Source organism: Mobula birostris, chromosome 6 (assembly GCF_030028105.1).
Source record: "Mobula birostris isolate sMobBir1 chromosome 6, sMobBir1.hap1, whole genome shotgun sequence".
Lineage (NCBI taxonomy): Eukaryota > Metazoa > Chordata > Chondrichthyes > Myliobatiformes > Myliobatidae > Mobula > Mobula birostris.
In genome coordinates, this window is record NC_092375.1 from 81,594,841 (window position 1) to 81,617,765 (window position 22,925).

General features: G+C 49.4%; 1 protein-coding gene across 1 annotated transcript in view; it reads left to right on the forward strand.

Moving 5' to 3' along the window:
- The window catches only part of LOC140199142 (rho GTPase-activating protein 6), a 565,740-nt gene that overhangs the window by 76,399 nt on the left and 466,416 nt on the right, over nucleotides 1–22,925 (forward strand). The window lies entirely within an intron of this gene.

Genomic DNA, 22,925 nt, shown 5'->3' on the forward strand with positions numbered 1-22,925 from the left:
GGGATCTTGTAGTCCGAGTCCATAGGATTGCAGAGCAGACTCGATGGGCCAAATGGCCTACTCCTCCTAAATCTTATGGTCCTATGGACACTCAAAGCTGCCATGCAAGTTGACTCTGTGGTTAAGAAGGCATAAGGTGCATTGGCCTTCATCAACTGTGGGACTGAGTTCAAGAGCCGAGAGGTAATGTTGCAGCTGTATAGGACCCTGGTCTGACCCACTTGGAGATTGTGCTCAGTTCTGGTCACCTCACTGCAGGAAGGATGTGGAAACTATAGAAAGAGCGCAGAGGAGATTTACAAGATTGCTGCCTGGATTGGGGAGCATGCCTTTTGAGAATAGGTTGAGTTTCTCCTTGGAGCGGCGGAGGATGAGAGGTGACCTGATAGAGGTGTATAAGATGATGAGAGGCATTGATCATGTGGATAGTCAGAGGCTTTTTCCCAGGGCTGAAATGGCTAACATGAGAGGGCACAGTTTTAAGGTGCTTGGAAGTGGGTACAGAGGAGATGTCAGGAGTAAGTTTTTTTTAAAAAGCAGAGAGTGGTTAGTGTGCGGAATGGGCTGCCAGCAACTATGGTGGAGGCAGATAGGATAGGGTCATTTAAGAGACTCCTGGATAGGTACATGGAGCTTAGAAAAATAGAGAGCTATGGGTAACCCTAGGTAATTTCTAAAGTAAGTACATGGTAGGCACAGCATTGTAGGCTGAAGGACCTGTATTGTGCTGTAGGTTTTCTATGTTTCTATGTTCTTTATGTTCTAACATATATTTTGCTGTTTACATCATTGAGGCTGAGATCATGAGCTTGAGAGCTTCAAGGTCCAGGGGATGAAAATCACCACTCAGCTTCTGTGGCCCAACCACATAGTTGCCATGGCCTAGAAAGATCATCAGCATCTCTACTTCCTCAGGAAGCTAAATAAATTTGGTATGTCCCCTTTGAGCCTCACTATTCCTAATCAATGCACATAGAAAGCATGCGATCAGTATGCATCATGACTTGGCATGGCAGCTGCTTTGCCCATGACCACAGGAAACTGCAGAGAGCTGTTGATGCAGCTCATGCGTCATGGAACTCAAGCTCCCCTCCGTGGACTCTGTCTATACTTCTAGCAGTCTCAGTAAAGCAGTCAGCATCATCAAAGACCCCCACCCACCCTGTACATCCTCCCTTCTTCCTCCCATTGAGTGAAGATACAAAAACCTGAAAGCTCAAAGACAGCTCCTCCCTCACAGTTACAAATCAATAGAATTGTTCCCTGGTATGATAACGAGGACTCTTGCCCTCACAATCTACCTTGTTATGACCTTGCACCTTATTGTCTATTTGCACTGAACTTTCTCTCTAACATTATTCTACACTGTAATTGTCATTTACTTATACCACCTCGAAACACTGTTCTAATGACTTGATCTGTATGAACGCTACACAAGACAAGATTTTTATTGTACCTTGTTATATATGACAATATTAAACCAACCACCAATTTTCTAATCTGTTAGTCTCAGCTGTCAAATTTCCAGTTGATATGACTGCCTCAGCAGAAGAAAATGTTTCTTGCTGTCAGGCTATCAACTCATTTAATCATCTTAATTTAAGCAAAATTCCTTTTTTAATGAAAATTGGATGAACTTGTCTGGATGAACTTCCAATACAGTTCTTTTTATTTATTTCTTGTTATAATTAGCTGTAGCTCCTGACCTCAGGAAATGAGTTGCATTGACTATTATTGCTATCTCTGGTATCATGGAAAGATAGGTCACATGCTATTTGGCCGTTAAATGTAAAACACTCCTCAGTCCCCACCTTTCCTGCCAATTATTTCGATGTTACAATAATATCAGATGCAATGACAATCAATGTGTGTGAAGGCAACAATCAGCTATCGTAAACCATTAGCAGAGTGTGGGTTTGCACTGCAATTAAACAAGAAGCTAGCCAGTTGTTAATTCATTGCAAAGTTGAAATAAACTTGGAGCACTTATGATTTCAATGCTTCGTTTAACACACACACAGATCTCTCTGCTGTTTCAGTGGAAACAAAATGATTTGGAAGAATTAACAGATGTTTGATGACATTACTTTTCATTTGAGTACAAATAAATGCTAGGTGACCTGAGGTCCATTTTTGTACACTTACCAATTGGTCTTCCCATGTGCAGCAAAAAAATCAACTTTAACTCTTCTAGTGTGGGTTTTGCTGTGGTACTAATACATACATATTTGACTTCAATCCATGTTGTAAATATGTCTATAAGCACAAATAACTGATGGTTCCCTTTAGACAAAAATAATTTGAATTTGTTAGAATGATTGGCTCAGCCATATCCATGGTTGTAGTGGTGTCGCTTGCCTGTAATCTCCATGGCTCTGCGTTGCTGGCATGGTTATAGCTTCCTTCAGCTCTCTATTGATGCTTGGCCATTATACTAATTACCTGGTGAGGGTGTTCATGTTCACAATTCCAATGATACAGCATTGTGTAATTCATCCACAGTCTTTTGCAGAGAATACTTTTTGACGTGTTCAATTTAAACATACTTTATTGGTTGATAAATCAAAGCGGCAATAGCAGAATGACTGTAAATCTTTATTAGGCCCATCTTCTCAAAGTGTATTCATGGATATGCATCAGTACTACAGTATATCTTGCTGAGTCACCTGAGCAATCTCAAGGGTTGTTGCCCAAGAAATCGTTGTCTTTGAACTCCAAATTAAATTTTTACTCCCAGTATTAGATTAGATTAGATTAGATTATGAGGAAATGCAGTCCTCTTTTATTGTCATTTAGTAATGCATGCATTAAGAAATGATACAGTATTCCTCCGGTGTGATATCACAGAAACACAGGACAGACCAAGACTAAAAAACTGACAAAAACCACATTATTATAACATTTAGTTACAACAGTGCAAACAATACCATAGCTTGATGAAGAACAAGCCGTGAGCACGGCAAAAAGTTCAAAGTCTCTCGAAAGTCCCACGTCTCCCGCAGACGGGAGAAGGAAGAAAATTCTCCCTGCCATACTCGACCACAGTCCGACTCTGAGTCGTCCGAAAACTTCGAGCTCCGACACTGAGTACCAAGCACCATCTCTGCCGAACGCTTTGACCTCAGCCCTGGTCGCCAGCAGCAGGCAAAGCCGAGGATTTTGGGGCCTTCCCTCCGGAGATTCTCGATTGCACAGTAGCAGCGGCAGCAAACCGGGCATTTCAGAAGTCAATCCAGATGTTCCTCCGTGCTTTCATGGCTGTCTCCATCAAAGCAGAATTGTGCATGGCATCCTGCTTACAAATACAATATCATTTCACTGGAGAGGCTACGCACGCTGCATCGCGCCGCCATCTTCTCCTCCTCTTCCTCCATAGGTGATATCCAATATCAGATGATTCCCATGATAATCAGGACAGAATCTCAACTTGAACAGTAAGCACCTGGTCTTGTTAACGAATCTTCATCTATAATCACTGGTCACCCTATATAGTAACTCGAAACTGTGGCTATCGTAGCACATCATACATCTGTCACAAGACTTCCACAACTGCCCAGAATTCCTTCCTGAAATGAACTATTTGTCATGTGTTAATGTGCATGTTTACTGGCTTTCTGTCAATCAGGACTGATTAAAGTCCTTATATCCTTAAACTCCTATTTAATACAGTTGCCTGCATCAATCTTCCAAAAAAATAAATTATCTACAATATGCAGTGGTTGCAATATGGGACAGATTTCCTGTTTGTAATGTCTTAAGACAGACTCATTCTCTCTGTCATATTTAAGGCTACACTACTAATATTTCAATTTACAAGCTATTGCTGCATGTCCTTCTTCCTGATGTGAGTAGCACAAATACTTAAAAAGAAGTTATATAGGTATAACTGCTTCTGCAGCACCAAGAGTACTTAAAAGGTTTCAAAGGTACATTTAATATCAGAGAGATTTATACAATGTACATCCTGAAATGCGTTTTCTTCGCAACCATCCACGAAAACAGGGGAGTGCCCCAAAGAATGTGCGACATTCAAATGTTAGAACCCCAAAGTCCCTCCCAGCTCCCCTCCCTCCTGTGCGAAAGTGGCAGCAAGCAACAATCCCCCTCCCCCACTGGCAAAAAAAACATGGCACCCTCCACCAAGCACTCAAGCATGAGCAAAGCAACAGCAAAGACACAGACTTGAAGTACCCCAAAGACTACTCATTCACCCAGTATACATCATACCACAGGCTCTCTCTCTCCCTAATAAGCGAGAAAGAGATGTCTCCGTTTTACAGCGAGAGGGGAGACATAACAAACAACTCGCTGGTTTATGATGTTAAAAGTCCATTGTGTTGTTTTTTCCGAGCTGTGTGCCCAAAAATCTCAGGTCTCTGGGCACAGAGCCAAAGATCTTCCAGCTACCACGACACACTGGTCTGTCGGGACACCAACCTTTGATCCACCAATCTCCAGAGCCCCATGATTGTAGGCCTCCAAAGGTGAGCCGAAGTCTTAGGCCGCACCTTTGGCATGTCGGATAACGGCCAGTCATGAAACCCCAAGAGCGGGTCCCATTCCCGCAACGAACCAAAGTCAGCGTGTAACTCCAGGTCAGGGTCTTCAAAAGATTGGCCAGCATATGACATCAATGTTTTGATATCAAGCTTAAGGAGTTGCCATTGGATTGGAAGCACTGTTACACCTGCGGCTGGCAGAGGATGGAATTATGTGACATTCTTGCCTGTCTTCCCCATGAATCATCTCCTACCCAACAGTCAATCCTAGCACCAAGATACTTTTCCCAATCACCAGGACTAATAAAACAATTCATACCTTTGCTGCAGAGCCTGTTATTGATATCGTTAAAATTTTGGAAATAACAAAATCTGCAGTCTTATTGAGATTCACCTCAAGGCTGTTTTTGTTGCAAAAATTCTCTCAGACCTTGAAGATTTTGGATATGCTCTTGTAAGAGTCACTCACAAGGGCTACATCATCGGCAGAAGCCAGGGTGTTGCATTAAGTATTTTCTGCACTGAGATGGAACCCGGAGTTCATGGCCTAAGGTAGAAGGAAATGAGTTATACAGCTCTCGTTAGATGAACATGCAGTCCAACTCTTTGAGTGATTATGCAGAAAGTTTGAAGTTAATAACTCATCTCATTTTACCTTAGGCCACAAACTTATCAATCACCCCTGCTGTGGACACTTTCTGGAGGTCCAAGATCCGTATGCTCCACGACCGCTGGACTAAGTGTGTTAATGTAGGAGGGGACTATGTTGAAAAATGAATGTGCTATGTTTTCTAAAATTGACTCCTTCTACCTTAGGCCTCGAACTTATCAATCACCCCTCGTATATGTTCCTGCACTATCTTCTGGCTCAAGAATATTATTCACCATAGGAAGCATCTCCTTCCTCTTTACATAACAGATTCAGATGTCTTGTTATGTATCTCCATTCTAACCATGACCACTGCTTGTGTTCAAACTGCTGTTTCCTTTCTTTTACTACCAAAACAACATAACACTACTCAAGCACTGTTTTGTACTCATTCCCCCATGCCAACATGTCAGTCCATGGCCTCCGCTGTTGCCATAATAGGTTCAATAGGTTCAATTTAATGTCAGAGAAATGTATACAGTATACATCCTTCGCAAACATCCATGAAAACAGAGCAGTGCCCCAAAGAATGAATGACAGCTAAATGTTAGAACACCAAAGCCCCCCAGCTCCCCCCTCCAATGCACAAGCAGCAACAAAGCGACAATCCCCCCCCCCGCCACCAGTGTAAGAGCATCGCTCCCCCCCCCCACTGGGCACTCAAGCGTGCAGCAAAGCATCAATAAAGACACAGGCTTGCAGTACCCCAAAGACTACATGTTCACCTGGTAATTTGACATACCACAGGTTCTGTCTCTCCCTAATAAGGGAAAAAGAGGTGTCCCCGTTTCACAGCGAAAGGGGAGACATAACAAAACAACTCACCGATTTATGGTGTTAAAAGTCTGTTGCGTCGCTTTCTCCGAGCTCTATGCCCAAAGATCTCGGGTCTCTGGGCATACAGCCAGCAGCCAGCACGCGCTGACGATCTTCCGTCTCCCATGATGCACCAGTTTTCTGCAGTGGCACCAACCTCGAATCCGCCTGCCTCCAGAGCCACAAAAATCTGGCACCATAAAGACACACTAGTCTTCTAGGCCCCATCCTTGGCATATTGAAAATGACCAGACGTGAGGCCCTGAGAGCGGGTCCCATTCCCGCAAAGAACCTGAGGCCATACTCAGGTTGGAGGAACAACACTTCATATTCTGTCCAAGTAATCTCCAACATGAAGGCATGGACTTCAATTTCATTAACTTCTGGTAATTCTCCCCTCACCCCGATTCTCTTTTGTTCCATCTCCCATTCTGGCTCTTCTCTTCTCCTCATGTGTCCATCACCTCCTTCTGATCTCTGTCCTTCTTTCTTTCTCCCATGGTCCACTCTCCTATCCTATCAGACTCCTCCTTCTTCAGCGTTTTACTTTTTTCATGTAACCCCTCTCAACTTCTTACTTCATTCTCCCTTCCCCCCCCATCCATCCATCCATCCACCTTCTCCCTTACCTGTTTTCACCTATCACCTGACAACTTTTACTCTTCCCTCCACCTCTTTATTCCGGCTTCTTCCCCCTTCCTTTCCAGTCATGCTGAAGAGTCTTGGCCCGAAGGTTCGACTGTTTATTCCCCTCCATCTTCTGAGTTCCTCCAGTAATTTGTGTGTGTTGCTCTGTGATTTTCATGTTTATCAGCTTGTTCCATTATTTGCAGACTTACACATATTTAAATGTTCTTTAAAATTTGATTGGAGAAGCTTTAAGAATGAGCACAACTGCTATATGATTGCCTGCTGCTCTTCCTGTTTTCCCTTTGATCTGACCCATGGGACCTCTGCAAAATGGGTCCTAACGGTCAGAAGATTCAACCTTTGTGTCCTGCTCTTTTTGCTGGTATCAGAAATGTTCATGCATTTTCTCTTTCCTCCGACAGCACCTGTCTTGCTGAGCACCCTCTGCTTCTATGACTATTTTTCTTGTGACTAGTGCAGAATCGAATCTTGAGATTGATTACAGAGCTGTGCACAGATCATTAGATTTCTGGACATGATGCTATTCAAGGGATATAGGGAAAATGGATCTGATCAACAATATTTTGGTGAGTGGTCGATGCAGCCTCAAAGAATCAGATGGCAACTCCTGCCCACAGCTCTTGTGAATATTTAAGACCACAAGACCATAAGATATCAGAGCAGAATTAGGCCATTTCGCCCATTGAGTCTGCTCCGCCATTTCATAATGGCGGAACCATTTTTCCTCTCAGCCCCAGTCCCCTGCCTTCTCCCTATATCCCTTCATGCCCTGACTAATCAAGAATCTATCAACCTCTGCCTTAAATATACATAAAGACTTGACCTCCACAGCTGCCTGCAGCAAAGAATTCCACAGATTCAACACTCTCTGGCTACTCCTCATCTCCATTCTAAAATGATGCCCTCTATTCTGAGGCTGTGTTCTGTTATCTTAGACTCTTCCATCATCATCTCCACATCTATTGAGACCTTTCAACATTCAATAAGTTCCAATGAGGTCACCCCTCATTCTTCTTAGTCCAGAGCACAATTGGTGTTTAATGACTGCCTATATCCAAGGGACCATGCATCCCTCCTAAAGCAGGCACCTTCCTGTCCCTGTGGAAGAAGATATCCAAGGCTGACATCAATCGATTTTTGGATACTTACCAAGGGATATAGGGTTCAGGCAGAAAGTAGAATTGAATTGCTATTCTTTTATTAAATAGTGGAGCAGGATAAAATGCCACTTGGGTTATTCCTGTTTGTTCTTTCACTGCTTTTTCCCCCTACCAAATACACCAAACGTGGCTTAAACAATATTGCAGCTATCATATCAGTGGTTTGTTGTCTATTTTGAACTGTTGCCATGGAGTTGAATAGGAAAAAAACAGGCATGGAATTGGACAAGCTTTGATCAGTATTTCATTCCAGAAAGAATGGTTTTCTAGAAGATTATTATAAAATGCATTTTCAGGGCAAATTGAGCCCCCACAAACACATGAATGAAATAGTATTCCAGACACATGTTATGATGAAAATGCCATTTAATTCAAACAATAAAGATATTCTGCAGAAACGTAATAAATTGGGATTCAAAGATCATTTATAACCCATTGTTTTTTATATTATAATAATCTCACAGTTTTTAAATGACATTTTAAGTAAACAATATGATCTATTGGTGTTTGCAGCTTTGAGGCTGTGCTGTTGCTCTATCTCCTGGGACACCATGCTTTCGTTACCCCCACGTATAATTTTGTTGATGTTTGACATGTTTTTTCAATTAATTCGAAAGTTGTTTGTTGGATTTCTTCCACCACTATCGCATCTGTTTCTTTTGATTGAAATAATGTGCATAAGCTGGGAAATGTTTTTATGAACACTGCCTCCAAGTTTGCTTTTGGATGTATCTTTTGGTAATGCTTTATGGGATGCTGCTGGAGATTACCAGAGATAAGTGCGCTACGGACTGGCACCATGGCCTTCCTCTCCATCCCACAGGATCTGTTCTCTCTACACATTGCTTATTATCACCTCTGGTAGCTGATGTCTACAATTCTATCCCTTGAATTCTATATTCCATTATCACTGCATTCTGCCGCTTGTCCTCCACTTTGCCTAACATTCAAACGCCTTCTACTCCACCCATCTTTTCCTCTTTCGATTCTCACCACAGGCAATGGTGCAAAGAACATAAAGTGGAGAATATACCATCTCTTCAATTCATGCTCCAGAGATCAATTCAAGTACTGTCACTGTGTGGAATCTGCACGTGGTGAGATGGAAACTGCAGTCAAGGCAAGGATGCTACTGTCAGATACCAACACACTGGAAGGCATGATCACACAACAGACAGGGGCCGAAACTTCACACACGCAATATTGTTGCCAACAAAAACAGGCTGATGGATACTCCAAGAAAACACCGAGTGCATGGACTGGTCTGTCAGAAAGTTGCAGTTTAGTGCCAAAGGGTGTTTTGGAGTCTAGCAAGAATGTAGCAGAGGTTGCAGTTCAGACCTACCAGTATGCAGGTGGTGAGTAGCACAATGTACAAACCTGCTAAGGGTATTGCTGATCGCCAGCACCCTTTTACCCGTGAGTTCATTCTCCCATCTGCTCCTCCCAAACCCCGAGTTCATTCTCCCATCTGCTCCCTCCAAGCCCTGAGTTCATTCTCCCATCTGCTCCCTCCGAACCCCGAGTGCATTCTCCCATCTGCTCCCTCCGAACCCCGAATACATTCTCCCATCTGCTCCCTCCGAACCCCAAGTGCATTCTCCCATCTGCTCCTCCCAAACCCTGAGTTCATTCTCCTATCTGCTCCCTCCAAACCCTGAGTTCATTCTCCCATCTGCTCCCTCCGAACCCCAAGTGCATTCTCCCATCTGTTCCCTCCGAACCCCAAATACATTCTCCCATCTGTTCCCCCCAAACCCTGAGTTCATTCTCCCATCTGCTCCCTCCAAACCCCGAGTGCATTCTCCCATCTGCTCCCTCCCAACCACGAGTGCATTCTCCCATCTGCTCCCTCCGAACCCCGTTCATTCTCCCATCTGCTCCCTCTGAACCTCGAGTTCATTCTCCCATCTGCTCCCTCCGAACCCCGAGTGCATTCTCCCATCTGCTCTGTCCAAACCCCGAATACATTCTCCCATCTGCTCCCTCCAAACCCCGAATTAATTCTCCCATCTGTTCCCTCCAAACCCCGAGTGCATTCTCCCATCTGCTCCCTCCAAAACCAGAGTTCATTCTCCCATCTGCTCGCTCCAAACCCCGAATTCATTCTCCTATCTGCTCCCTCTGAACCCCGAGTGCATTCTCCCATCTGCTCCCTCCGAACCCCAGTGCATTCTCCCATCTGCTCCCTCCGAACTCCGAGTTCATTCTCCCATCTGCTCCCTCCGAACCCCGAGTGCATTCTCCCATCTACTCCCTCCAAACCCCGAGTTCATTCTCCCATCTGCTCCCTCCGAACCCTGAGTGCATTCTCCCATCTGCTCCCTCCGAACCCTGAGTGCATTCTCGATCTGTTTCCCCCAAACCCCGAGTGCATTTTCCCATCTGTTTCCTCTGAACCCCAACTGCATTCTCCCATCTGCTCCCTCCAAACCCCGAGTGCATTCTCCCATCTGCTACCTCCGAACCCCAAGTTCATTCATCTGCTCCCTCCGAACCCCGAATACATTCTCCCATCTGCTCCCTCCAAACCCCGAATTAATTCTCCCATCTGTTCCCTCCGAACCCCGAGTGCATTTTTCCACCTGCTCCCTCCGAACCCAGAGTTCACTCTCCCATCTGCTCCCTCCAAACCCCGAATTCACTCTCCCATCTGCTCCCTCCAAACCCCGACTTCATTCTCCCATCTGCTCCCCCCAAACCCCGAGTTCATTCTCCCATCTGCTCCTTCTGAACCCCGAGTGCATTCTCCCATCTGCTCCCTCCGAACCCCGAATACATTCTCCCATCTGCTCCCCCAAACCCCGAGATCATTCTCGCATCTGATCCCCAAACCCCGAATTCATTCTCTTATCTGCTCCCTCCGAACCCCGAGTGCAACCTCCCATCTGTTCCCTCCGAACCCCGAATACATTCTCCCATCTGCTCCCCACAAACCCTGAGTTCATTCTCCCATCCGCGCCCTCCGAACCCCGAGTGCATTCTCCCATCTGCTCCCTCCGAACCCCGAGTGCATTCTCCCAACTGCTCCCTCCCAACCCCGAGTGCATTCTCCCATCTGCTCCCTCCGAACCCTGAGTGCATTCTCGATCTGTTTCCCCCAAACCCCGAGTGCATTTTCCCATCTGTTTCCTCTGAACCCCAACTGCATTCTCCCATCTGCTCCCTCCAAACCCCGAGTGCATTCTCCCATCTGCTACCTCCGAACCCCAAGTTCATTCATCTGCTCCCTCCGAACCCCGAATACATTCTCCCATCTGCTCCCTCCAAACCCCGAATTAATTCTCCCATCTGTTCCCTCCGAACCCCGAGTGCATTTTTCCACCTGCTCCCTCCGAACCCAGAGTTCACTCTCCCATCTGCTCCCTCCAAACCCCGAATTCACTCTCCCATCTGCTCCCTCCAAACCCCGACTTCGTTCTCCCATCTGCTCCCCCCAAACCCCGAGTTCATTCTCCCATCTGCTCCTTCTGAACCCCGAGTGCATTCTCCCATCTGCTCCCTCCGAACCCCGAATACATTCTCCCATCTGCTCCCCCAAACCCCGAGATCATTCTCGCATCTGATCCCCAAACCCCGAATTCATTCTCTTATCTGCTCCCTCCGAACCCCGAGTGCAACCTCCCATCTGTTCCCTCCGAACCCCGAATACATTCTCCCATCTGCTCCCCACAAACCCTGAGTTCATTCTCCCATCCGCGCCCTCCGAACCCCGAGTGCATTCTCCCATCTGCTCCCTCCCAACCCCGAGTGCATTCTCCCATCTGCTCCCTCCAGACCCCGAGTGCATTCTCCCATCTGCTCCCTCCCAACCCCGAGTTCATTCTCCCATCTGCGCCCTCCGAACCCCGAGCTCATACTCCCATCTGCTCCCTCCAAACCCAGAGTGCATTCTCCTATCTGCTCCCTCCGAACCCCTAGTGCATTCTCCCATCTGCTCCCTCCGAACCCCGAGTGCATTCTCCCATCTGCTCCCTCTCAACTCCGAGTGCATTCTCCCATCTGCCCCCCGCAAACCCGGAGTGCATTCTCCCATCTGCGCCCTCCAACCGAGAATGCATTCTCCCATCTGCTCCCTCCGAACCCCAAGTGCATTCTGCCATCTGCTCCCTCGAACCCCGAGTGCATTCTCCCATCTGCTCCCTCCGAACCACGAGTGAATTCTCCCATCTGCCACCTCTGAACCCCGAGTGCATTCTCCCATCTGATCCCTCCCAACCCCGAATTCATTCTCCCATCTGCTCTCTCCCAATCCCGAGTGCATTCTTCCATCTGCTCCCTCCGAACTCCGAGTGCATTCTCCCATCTGCTCCCCCCAAACCCCAAGTTCATTCTCCCATCTGCTCGCTCCGAACCCCGAGTGCATTCTCCCATCTGCTCCCTCCCAAACCCGAGTGCATTCTCCCATCTGTTCCCTATGAACCCCGAATACATTCTTCCATCTGCTCCCTCCGAACCCCAAGTTCATTCTCCCATCTGCTCCTTCCGAACCCCGAGTGCATTCTCCCATCTGCTCCCTCCGAACCCAGAGTTCATTCCCCCATCTGCTCCCTCCGAACCCCGAGTGCATTCTCCCATCTGCTCCCTCCGAACCCCGAGTGCATTCTCCCATCTGCTCCTTCCGAGTCTCGAGTGCATTCTCCCATCTGCTCCCGCCCAACCCCGAGTTCATTCTCCCATCTGCTCCCTCCGAACCCGAAGTTCATTCTCCCATCTGCTCCCTCTGAACCCCGAGTGCATTCTCCCATCTGCTCTCTCCGAACCCCGAGTGCATTCTCCCATCTGCTCCCTCCGAAGCCCGAGTGCATTCTCCCATCTGCTCCCTTCCAACCCCGAGTGCATTCTCCCATCTGCTCCCTCCGAACCCCGAGTGCATTCTCCCATCTGCTCCCTCCCAACCCCGAGTGCAACCTCCCAGCTGCTCCCTCCAAACCCCGAATTCATTCTCCCATCTGGTCCCTCCGAACCCCGACTACATTCTCCCATCTGCTCCCTCCGAACCCCGAGTGCATTCTCCCATCGGCTCCCACCAAGCCCCAAATACATTCTCCCATCTGCTCCCTCCAAACCCCGACTTCATTCTCCCATCTGCTCCCCCCAAACCCCGAGTTCATTCTCCCATCTGCTCCCTCCGAACCCCGAATGCATTCTCCCATCTGCTCCCCACAAACGCTGAGTTCATTCTCCCATCTGCTCCCTCCAAACCCCGAGTGCATTCTCCCATCTGCTCCCTCCAAACCACGAGTGCATTCTCCCATCTGCTCCCTCCAAATCCCGAATACATTCTCCCAACTGCTCCCTCCGAACCCCGAGTGCAACCTCCCATCTGTTCCTTCCGAACCCCGAGTTCATTCTCCCATCTGCTCCCTCCGAACCCCGAGTGCATTCTCCCATCTGCTCCCTCCGAACCCCGAGTTCATTCTCCCATCTGCGCCCTCCGAACTCCGAGCTCATACTCCCATCTGCTCCCTCCAAACCCAGAGTGCATTCTCCTATCTGCTCCCTCCGAACCCCTAGTGCGTTCTCCCATCTGCTCCCTCCAAACCCCGAGTGCATTCTCCCATCTGCTCCCTCTCAACTCCGAGTGCATTCTCCCATCTGCCCCCCGCAAACCCGGAGTGCATTCTCCCATCTGCGCCCTCCAAACCGAGAATGCATTCTCCCATCTGCTCCCTCCGAACCCCAAGTGCATTCTGCCATCCGCTCCCTCCCAACCCCGAGTGCATTCTCCCATCTGCTCCCTCCGAACCCCGAGTGCATTCTCCCATCTGCTCCCTCTCAACTCCGAGTGCATTCTCCCATCTGCCCCCCGCAAACCCGGAGTGCATTCTCCCATCTGCGCCCTCCAAACCGAGAATGCATTCTCCCATCTGATCCCTCCCAACCCCGAATTCATTCTCCCATCTGCTCCCTCCCAATCCCGAGTGCATTCTTCCATCTGCTCCCTCCGAACTCCGAGTGCATTCTCCCATCTGTTCCCTACGAACCCCGAATACATTCTCCCATCTGCTCCCTCCAAACCCCAAGTTCATTCTCCCATCTGCTCCCTCCGAACCCCGAGTGCATTCTCCCATCTGCTCCCTCCGAACCCCGAGTGCATTCTCCCATCTGCTCCCTCCGAACCCCGAGTACATTCTCCCATCTGCTCCTTCCGAGTCTCGAGTGCATTCTCCCATCTGCTCCCGCCCAACCCCGAGTTCATTCTCCCATCTGCTCCCTCCGAACCCGAAGTTCATTCTCCCATCTGCTCTCTCCGAACCCCGAGTGAATTCTCCCATCTGCTCCCTCCGAAGCCCGAGTGCATTCTCCCATCTGCTCCCTTCCAACCCGAGTGCATTCTCCCATCTGCTCCCTCCGAACCCCGAGTGCATTCTCCCATCTGCTCCCTCCCAACCCCGAGTGCAACCTCCCAGCTGCTCCCTCCAAACCCCGAATTCATTCTCCCATCTGGTCCCTCCGAACCCCGACTACATTCTCCCATCTGCTCCCTCCGAACCCCGAGTGCATTCTCCCATCGGCTCCCACCAAGCCCCAAATACATTCTCCCATCTGCTCCCTCCAAACCCTGACTTCATTCTCCCATCTGCTCCCCCCAAACCCCGAGTTCATTCTCCCATCTGCTCCCTCCGAACCCCGAATGCTTCTCCCATCTGCTCCCCACAAACGCTGAGTTCATTCTCCCATCTGCTCCCTCCGAACCCCGAGTGCATTCTCCCATCTGCACCCTCCGAACCACGAGTGCATTCTCCCATCTGCTCCCTCCAAATCCCGAATACATTCTCCCAACTGCTCCTTCCGAACCCCGAGTGCAACCTCCCATCTGTTCCCTCCGAACCCCGAGTTCATTCTCCCATCTGCTCCCTTCGAACCCCGAGTGCATTCTCCCATCTGCTCCCTCCGAACCCCGAGTGCATTCTCCCATCTGCTCCCTCCCAACCCCGAGTGTATTCTCCCATTTGTTTCCTCCAGACCCGAAGTTCATTCTCCCATCTGCTCCCTCCGAACCCCGAGTTCATTGTCCCATCTGCTCCCTCCGAGCGCCGAATGCATTCTCCCATCTGCTCCCTCCAAACCCCGAGTTCATTCTCCCATCTGCTCCCTCCGAACCCCGAGTGCATTCTCCCATCTGCTCCCTCCGAACCCCGAGTGCATTCTCCCATCGGCTCCCTCCGAACCCCGAGTTCATTCTCCCATCTGCTCCCTCCAAACCGAGAATGCATTCTCCCATCTGCTCCCTCCAAACCCCGAATACATTCTCCCATCTGCTCCCTCCGAACCCCGAGTGCATTCTCCCATCTGCTCCCTCCAAACCCCAAGTGCATTCTCCCATCTGCTCCCTCCGAACCCCGAGTTCATTCTCCCATCGGCTCCCTCCGAACCCCAAGTTCATTCTCCCATTGCTCCCTCCGAACCCCGAGTGCATTCTGCCATCTGCTCCCTCCCAACCCCGAGTGCATTCTCCCATCTGCTCCCTCCGAACCCCGAGTGCATTCTCCCATCTGCTCCCTCCGAACCCCGAGTTCATTCTCCCATCTGCGCCCTCTGAACTCCGAGCTCATACTCCCATCTGCTCCCTCCAAACCCAGAGTGCATTCTCCCATCTGCTCCCTCCGAACCCCGAGTGCATTCTCCCATCTGCTCCCTCCGAACCCCGAGTGCATTCTCCCATCTGCTCCCTCCCAACCGGGAGTGCAACCTCCCAGCTGCTCCCTCCAAACCCCGAATTCATTCTCCCATCTGGTCCCTCCGAACCCCGACTACATTCTCCCATCTGCTCCCTCCGAACCCCGAGTGCATTCTCCCATCGGCTCCCACCAAGCCCCAAATACATTCTCCCATCTGCTCCCTCCGAACCCCGAATGCATTCTCCCATCTGCTCCCCACAAACGCTGAGTTCATTCTCCCATCTGCTCCCTCCGAACCCCGAGTGCATTCTCCCATCTGCTCCCTCCGAACCACGAGTGCATTCTCCCATCTGCTCCCTCCAAATCCCGAATACATTCTCCCAACTGCTCCCTCCGAACCCCGAGTGCAACCTCCCATCTGTTCCTTCCGAACCCCGAGTTCATTCTCCCATCTGCTCCCTCCGAACCCCGAGTGCATTCTCCCATCTGCTCCCTCCGAACCCCGAGTTCATTCTCCCATCTGCGCCCTCCGAACTCCGAGCTCATACTCCCATCTGCTCCCTCCAAACCCAGAGTGCATTCTCCTATCTGCTCCCTCCGAACCCCTAGTGCATTCTCCCATCTGCTCCCTCCGAACCCCGAGTGCATTCTCCCATCTGCTCCCTCTCAACTCCGAGTGCATTCTCCCATCTGCCCCCCGCAAACCCGGAGTGCATTCTCCCATCTGCGCCCTCCAAACCGAGAATGCATTCTCCCATCTGATCCCTCCCAACCCCGAATTCATTCTCCCATCTGCTCCCTCCCAATCCCGAGTGCATTCTTCCATCTGCTCCCTCCGAACTCCGAGTGCATTCTCCCATCTGTTCCCTACGAACCCCGAATACATTCTCCCATCTGCTCCCTCCAAACCCCAAGTTTATTCTCCCATCTGCTCCCTCCGAACCCCGAGTGCATTCTCCCATCTGCTCCCTCCGAACCCCGAGTGCATTCTCCCATCTGCTCCCTCCGAACCCCGAGTGCATTCTCCCATCTGCTCCTTCCGAGTCTCGAGTGCATTCTCCCATCTGCTCCCGCCCAACCCCGAGTTCATTCTCCCATCTGCTCCCTCCGAACCCCAAGTTCATTCTCCCATCTGCTCTCTCCGAACCCCGAGTGAATTCTCCCATCTGCTCCCTCCGAAGCCCGAGTGCATTCTCCCATCTGCTCCCTTCCAACCCCGAGTGCATTCTCCCATCTGCTCCCTCCGAACCCCGAGTGCATTCTCCCATCTGCTCCCTCCCAACCCCGAGTGCAACCTCCCAGCTGCTCCCTCCAAACCCCGAATTCATTCTCCCATCTGGTCCCTCCGAACCCCGACTACATTCTCCCATCTGCTCCCTCCGAACCCCGAGTGCATTCTCCCATCGGCTCCCACCAAGCCCCAAATACATTCTCCCATCTGCTCCCTCCAAACCCCGACTTCATTCTCCCATCTGCTCCCCCCAAACCCCGAGTTCATTCTCCCATCTGCTCCCTCCGAACCCCGAATGCATTCTCCCATCTGCTCCCCACAAACGCTGAGTTCATTCTCCCATCTGCTCCCTCCGAACCCCGAGTGCATTCTCCCATCTGCTCCCTCCGAACCACGAGTGCATTCTCCCATCTGCTCCCTCCAAATCCCGAATACATTCTCCCAGCTGCTCCTTCCGAACCCCGAGTGCAACCTCCCATCTGTTCCCTCCGAACCCCGAGTTCATTCTCCCATCTGCTCCCTCCGAACCCCGAGTGCATTCTCCCATCTGCTCCCTCCGAACCCCGAGTGCATTCTCCCATCTGCTCCCTCCCAACCCCGAGTGCATTCTCCCATCTGCTTCCTCCAGACCCGAAGTTCATTCTCCCATCTGCTCCCTCCGAACCCCGAGTTCATTGTCCCATCTGCTCCCTCCGAGCGCCGAATGCATTCTCCCATCTGCTCCCTCCAAACCCCGAGTTCATTCTCCCATCTGCTCCCTCCGAACCCCGAGTGCATTCTCCCATCTGCTCCCTCCGAACCCCGAGTGCATTCTCCCATCGGCTCCCTCCGAACCCTGAGTTCATTCTCCCATCTGCTCCCTCCAAACCGAGAATGCATTCTCCCATCTGCTCCCTCCAAACCCCGAATACATTCTCCCATCTGCTCCCTCCGAACCCCGAGTGCATTCTCCCATCTGCTCCCTCCAAACCCCAAGTGCATTCTCCCATCTGCTCCCTCCGAACTCCGAGTTCATTCTCCCATCGGCTCCCTCCGAACCCCAAGTTCATTCTCCCATCTGCTCCCTCCGAACCCCGAGTGCATTCTGCCATCTGCTCCCTCCCAACCCCGAGTGCATTCTCCCATCTGCTCCCTCCGAACCCCGAGTGCATTCTCCCATCTGCTCCCTCCGAACCCCGAGTTCATTCTCCCATCTGCGCCCTCCGAACTCCGAGCTTATACTCCCATCTGCTCCCTCCAAACCCAGAGTGCATTCTCCCATCTGCTCCCTCCGAACCCCGAATTCATTCTCCCATCTGGTCCCTCCGAACCCCGACTACATTCTCCCATCTGCTCCCTCCGAACCCCGAGTGCATTCTCCCATCGGCTCCCACCAAGCCCCAAATACATTCTCCCATCTGCTCCCTCCAAACCCCGACTTCATTCTCCCATCTGCTCCCCCCAAACCCCGAGTTCATTCTCCCATCTGCTCCCTCCGAACCCCGAATGCATTCTCCCATCTGCTCCCCACAAACGCTGAGTTCATTCTCCCATCTGCTCCCTCCGAACCCCGAGTGCATTCTCCCATCTGCTCCCTCCGAACCACGAGTGCATTCTCCCATCTGCTCCCTCCAAATCCCGAATATATTCTCCCAACTGCTCCCTCCGAACCCCGAGTGCAACCTCCCATCTGTTCCCTCCGAACCCGAGTTCATTCTCCCATCTGCTCCCTCCGAACCCCGAGTGCATTCTCCCATCTGCTCCCTCCGAACCCCGAGTGCATTCTCCCATCTGCTCCCTCCCAACCCCGAGTGCATTCTCCCATCTGCTTCCTCCAGACCCGAAGTTCATTCTCCCATCTGCTCCCTCCGAACCCTGAGTTCATTGTCCCATCTGCTCCCTCCGAGCGCCGAATGCATTCTCCCATCTGCTCCCTCCAAACCCCGAGTTCATTCTCCCATCTTCTCCCTCCGAACCCCGAGTGCATTCTCCCAGCTGCTCCCTCCGAACCCCGAGTGCATTCTCCCATCAGCTCCCTCCGAACCCCGAGTTCATTCTCCCATCTGCTCCCTCCAAACCGAGAATGCATTCTCCCATCTGCTCCCTCCAAACCCCGAATACATTCTCCCATCTGCTCCCTCCGAACCCCGAGTGCATTCCCCCATCTGCTCCCTCCAAACCCCAAGTGCATTCTCCCATCTGCTCCCTCCGAACCCCGAGTTCATTCTCCCATCGGCTCCCTCCGAACCCCAAGTTCATTCTCCCATCTGCTCCCTCCGAACCCCGAGTGCATTCTGCCATCTGCTCCCTCCCAACCCCGAGTGCATTCTCCCATCTGCTCCCTCCGAACCCCGAGTGCATTCTCCCATCTGCTCCCTCTGAACCCCGAGTGCATTCTCCCATCTGATCCCTCCCAACCCCGAATTCATTCTCCCATCTGCTCCCTCCCAATCCCGAGTGCATTCTTCCATCTGCTCCCTCCGAACCCCGAGTGCATTCTCCCATCTGCTCCCCCCAAACCCCAAGTTCATTCTCCCATCTGCTCGCTCCGAACCCCGAGTGCATTCTCCCATCTGCTCCCTCCAAACCCCAAGTTCATTCTCCCATCTGCTCCCTCCGAATCCCGAGTGCATTCTCCCATCTGCTCCCTCCGAACCCGGAATACATTCTCCCATCTGCTCCCTCCGAACCCCAAGTGCATTTTCCCATCTGCTCCCTCCGAACCTCGAGTGCCTTCTCCCATCTGCTCCCTCTGAACCCTGAGTGCATTCTCCCATCTGCTCCCTCCCAACCCCGAATACATTCTTCCACCTGCTTCCCCCCAATCCCGAGGGCAAATTCTCATCTGCTCCCTCCGAACCCTGAATACATTCTCCCATCTGCTCCCTCCGAACCCCGAGTGCATTCTGCCATCTGCTCCCTCCGAACCCCGAGTGCATTCTCCCATCTGCTCCCTCCGAACCCCGAGTGCATTCTCCCATCTGCTGCCTCTGAGCAATGCAGCTTCGATTTGTCAAGTAGCAGCCATCTCCTGCAGTTGGAAGTATGCTGCTTGTACTGTGGTTGCCCCTTAAAGTACTGGCTGGATAGGTTGCACCTACTGTGCCAGATGCTGGGATCTGTCAGAACAGTCAGGAATGCTGCAGCAATGGGGAATGAGGACCCAGCACAGCACTGCACTGAGAAACCCAGTGATGTTGTTCTATAAACTCTGCAAGTGAAGGTCTCACTTCCTGTGTCGCTTTCACAAATATTACAGTGTGCCCTGCAGTGTTCCTTTAATTCCAAACTTTGACTTCCAACAATTTTTGGGCTTGTATGTTTCTGGATGTTCATCAGCTAATAAAATATTCAATGCACATAAAATTAGATCTATTAAACATAAAAAAAAATAGAGAATTAAAAACACAGCAACATTTAAATGGCTCTACGACATGTAGTTAAAACTGCCCAATGCATCACTGGCACCAGCCAAGGGCATGTATACAGAAAGCTACTGGTGAAAGGCCAGCAATATCGTAAAGGATCCTACCCAACTTACTTATGGACTGTTTGTCCCACTCTCATCAGGGAAGAGGCTACACAGCACTTATGCCAAGAGCACTTGACTCAAAAGCAGTTACTTCCCCCAAGCCGTCAGGCTGAATAATACCTGCACCCATTAACCACCTCTACATACATGTCAACTCGTGTATGTACATACAATCATTCTATGTATGTACGGTACTTGTACATTATAGGATTGCTTTTATATTTATATTTATTGTTTTTGTGTTTCTCTGTGTTATTTATGCTTATTTTGATTTGTATATGCTGCACGAGATCCAGAATAGCAATAATTTTGTTCTCCTTTAAACTTGAAACTTGAAATGAATTCAAACCAATTAAAGTGATGAAAGTAAGCTAATAATTATTTAAATCCGTTGTAAACCTCCCTGTACGCTGACTTGAGTTGGGACAAGTTTCGGTCCCTGGTGCAGCTGATTTGAGTGATTTCCCCATCACAAGTGGTGGTGAAGTTATGACTGAGTGTCCCTTTGCTGAAATGCATGAGGTACCTAGATTAGACTGCAGTGGGCAAAACCATGACTGCAACGTCAGATCTTCTACATCTGCATGGAAATCCCTTCTCCAGAGATATGTGAGGAACTGCTGCCATAACCTTGCAGTCTGGGCCAATGTTTTTCTCAATCCCTTCTGTGATTCAAATGTTCTATTTGAACCCTCTGTTATGTACATAGTTTCCAGCAACTGGGAGGCTGAGTTTCAAGGCAAGGTGTTTTTATTATTTTCCTCACATCTTGAACAGTTTGTTCCATTTTTGTACCACAGCTGTAGTAAACACTAACTGGGAAAGCTTGAGTGAGTTGGAGAAGCACATCATGCAGGGAAAAATGTGGGGCTTTTCCGAGGGACAACTTAAAATAGCAAGACCAATAAGCAAATGGCTGGGTCATTTTACTGTGTGTTTGCAGGGCAGGGATTCAACATACCTGCAATGACAAATTGTGATTAGTACAGAATGTGGGGTTAGCATTTCTATTTAAATAAATACCCACTTTCCACTCTCTTTTCTTAATCTCCAACATTTTATCACAACTAATAACTAAAATTACTTTGAATATTTTTTGCCCAATTGCTCTGAGCAACATCCAAGAGATAAATCTTTAATTCATGAGTTTCTGAGAGAATCCTGCTGACATTTCAACTCCTACAGCATTATTACTGTTATAAAATCCCCATAGATCATAAACAGGCAAAATGTGATGTTGAGCCACTGAGGGAAGTTACCTAAGAACATAAGAAACAGGAGCAGGAGTAGGCCATCTGGCCTGTTCAGCCTGTTCCACCATTCAATAAGACCATGGCTGATTGACCATGGACTCATCTCACCGACCTGCCTTTCCCCATAACACTTAACTCTCCTCCTATGCAAAAATCTACCCAACCTTGTGTAATGCTCAGGTCTATCAGCTCGTGTTTATCTAGGGGAAACCCCGTCCGCCCGCCAAACCATGTCTCACGGTTGCGTAGTTGCTGTGTAATGCCACCTGGTACAAACTCACACATCAAATATCAGACAGCACACAATGTACGATTTACAGATTACACTTTATAAATCTCACTGGAACTATGTAATTAATAGAGATATAATATAAAAGGGAAGGTAAAAGGCACCAGACTTATCAGAGTTCAACCGCTCCGTGCACAACCGTTGGAGCTCAATTAATGGGGTCCTCTTTCCACCATGCGATCTCCTCCAACCTCCTCGACCCGCCGCTCGGGACCAACCACGGTAGTCGACCAGAGCGCTTCCAGCACGTCCTTCCTCTTCGGGTCTCCTCCCAAAAAGCCCTCCAAACCACACAGTTCCCAGCCATATGAGACAGAATATCACCCACAAAAAGAATAACATGGACACTCACTGGTTCGTTCTTCCTCTTATCAATAATATAACCCAAACAAGCAGAGAGAGACAGAAGTCCTTACATCGCGGTTATTATTACAGAAAAGTCATCGCAGTAACATCAAAGAAGCCCCTTACATTTGTCTTAAGTATATTTACTGTGGTAGCTGAAGGTTTAGATATAAAGCACAAGTACATCGGGATGACTCCAGTTAAGTGCAGGTCTGTAGATCATTGTTCTTGACCAGAACGGTCAAAGAGGCTGCCATTGATTAGGCAGTACTGGCCAAGTAATACACTCAGTTTGAGTAAGATGGTCATGGTTGAAAGCAATTCTGTAGTGCAGACCAATGAAAAGCTGCATGCTTGGTGGGCCTGTCATTCAGCTAGGACAATAACCCATTGTTCAAATAAAAGATCCTGGAGAACCGTCAAAGCCAGCAGAATGATCTTCTGGAGTATGGGCTAACATTTGCCATTAACACAAACTCTCAGTTTTTAGAACCTTGCAATGTGCAAGTCAGCTGTCTTGCTTTGCCAACAAAGTGGTAAGTTCATTTCAAAGCAAGTTCATGGGCTTTGATCTTGTTTGGAACAATCCAGGAATGTGAAAGTTACCATACTTTCATCCTTTCCTGCTTTTCTCGAATGCAAATCCGAAAAGGGGGAAACTGGACCTTGTTAGTATCCACCTGAAATTCTGTCAGGGTAACATATTGAAGGCAAGAGTACAAATTTGTGCATTCCTATTTCAGTTGAAAGCTGCCCAGCTAGAGGATCAAGCATATTTTATTTTAATCTTTAGTACGCCCTGCTTTGGCTGCATTCCTAAGCTAAGCACAATTTTCAGTAATCATTCCTTGTTGGTCATTTTTAAACTTCCATCCACATTTGGGAACTCATTTCCT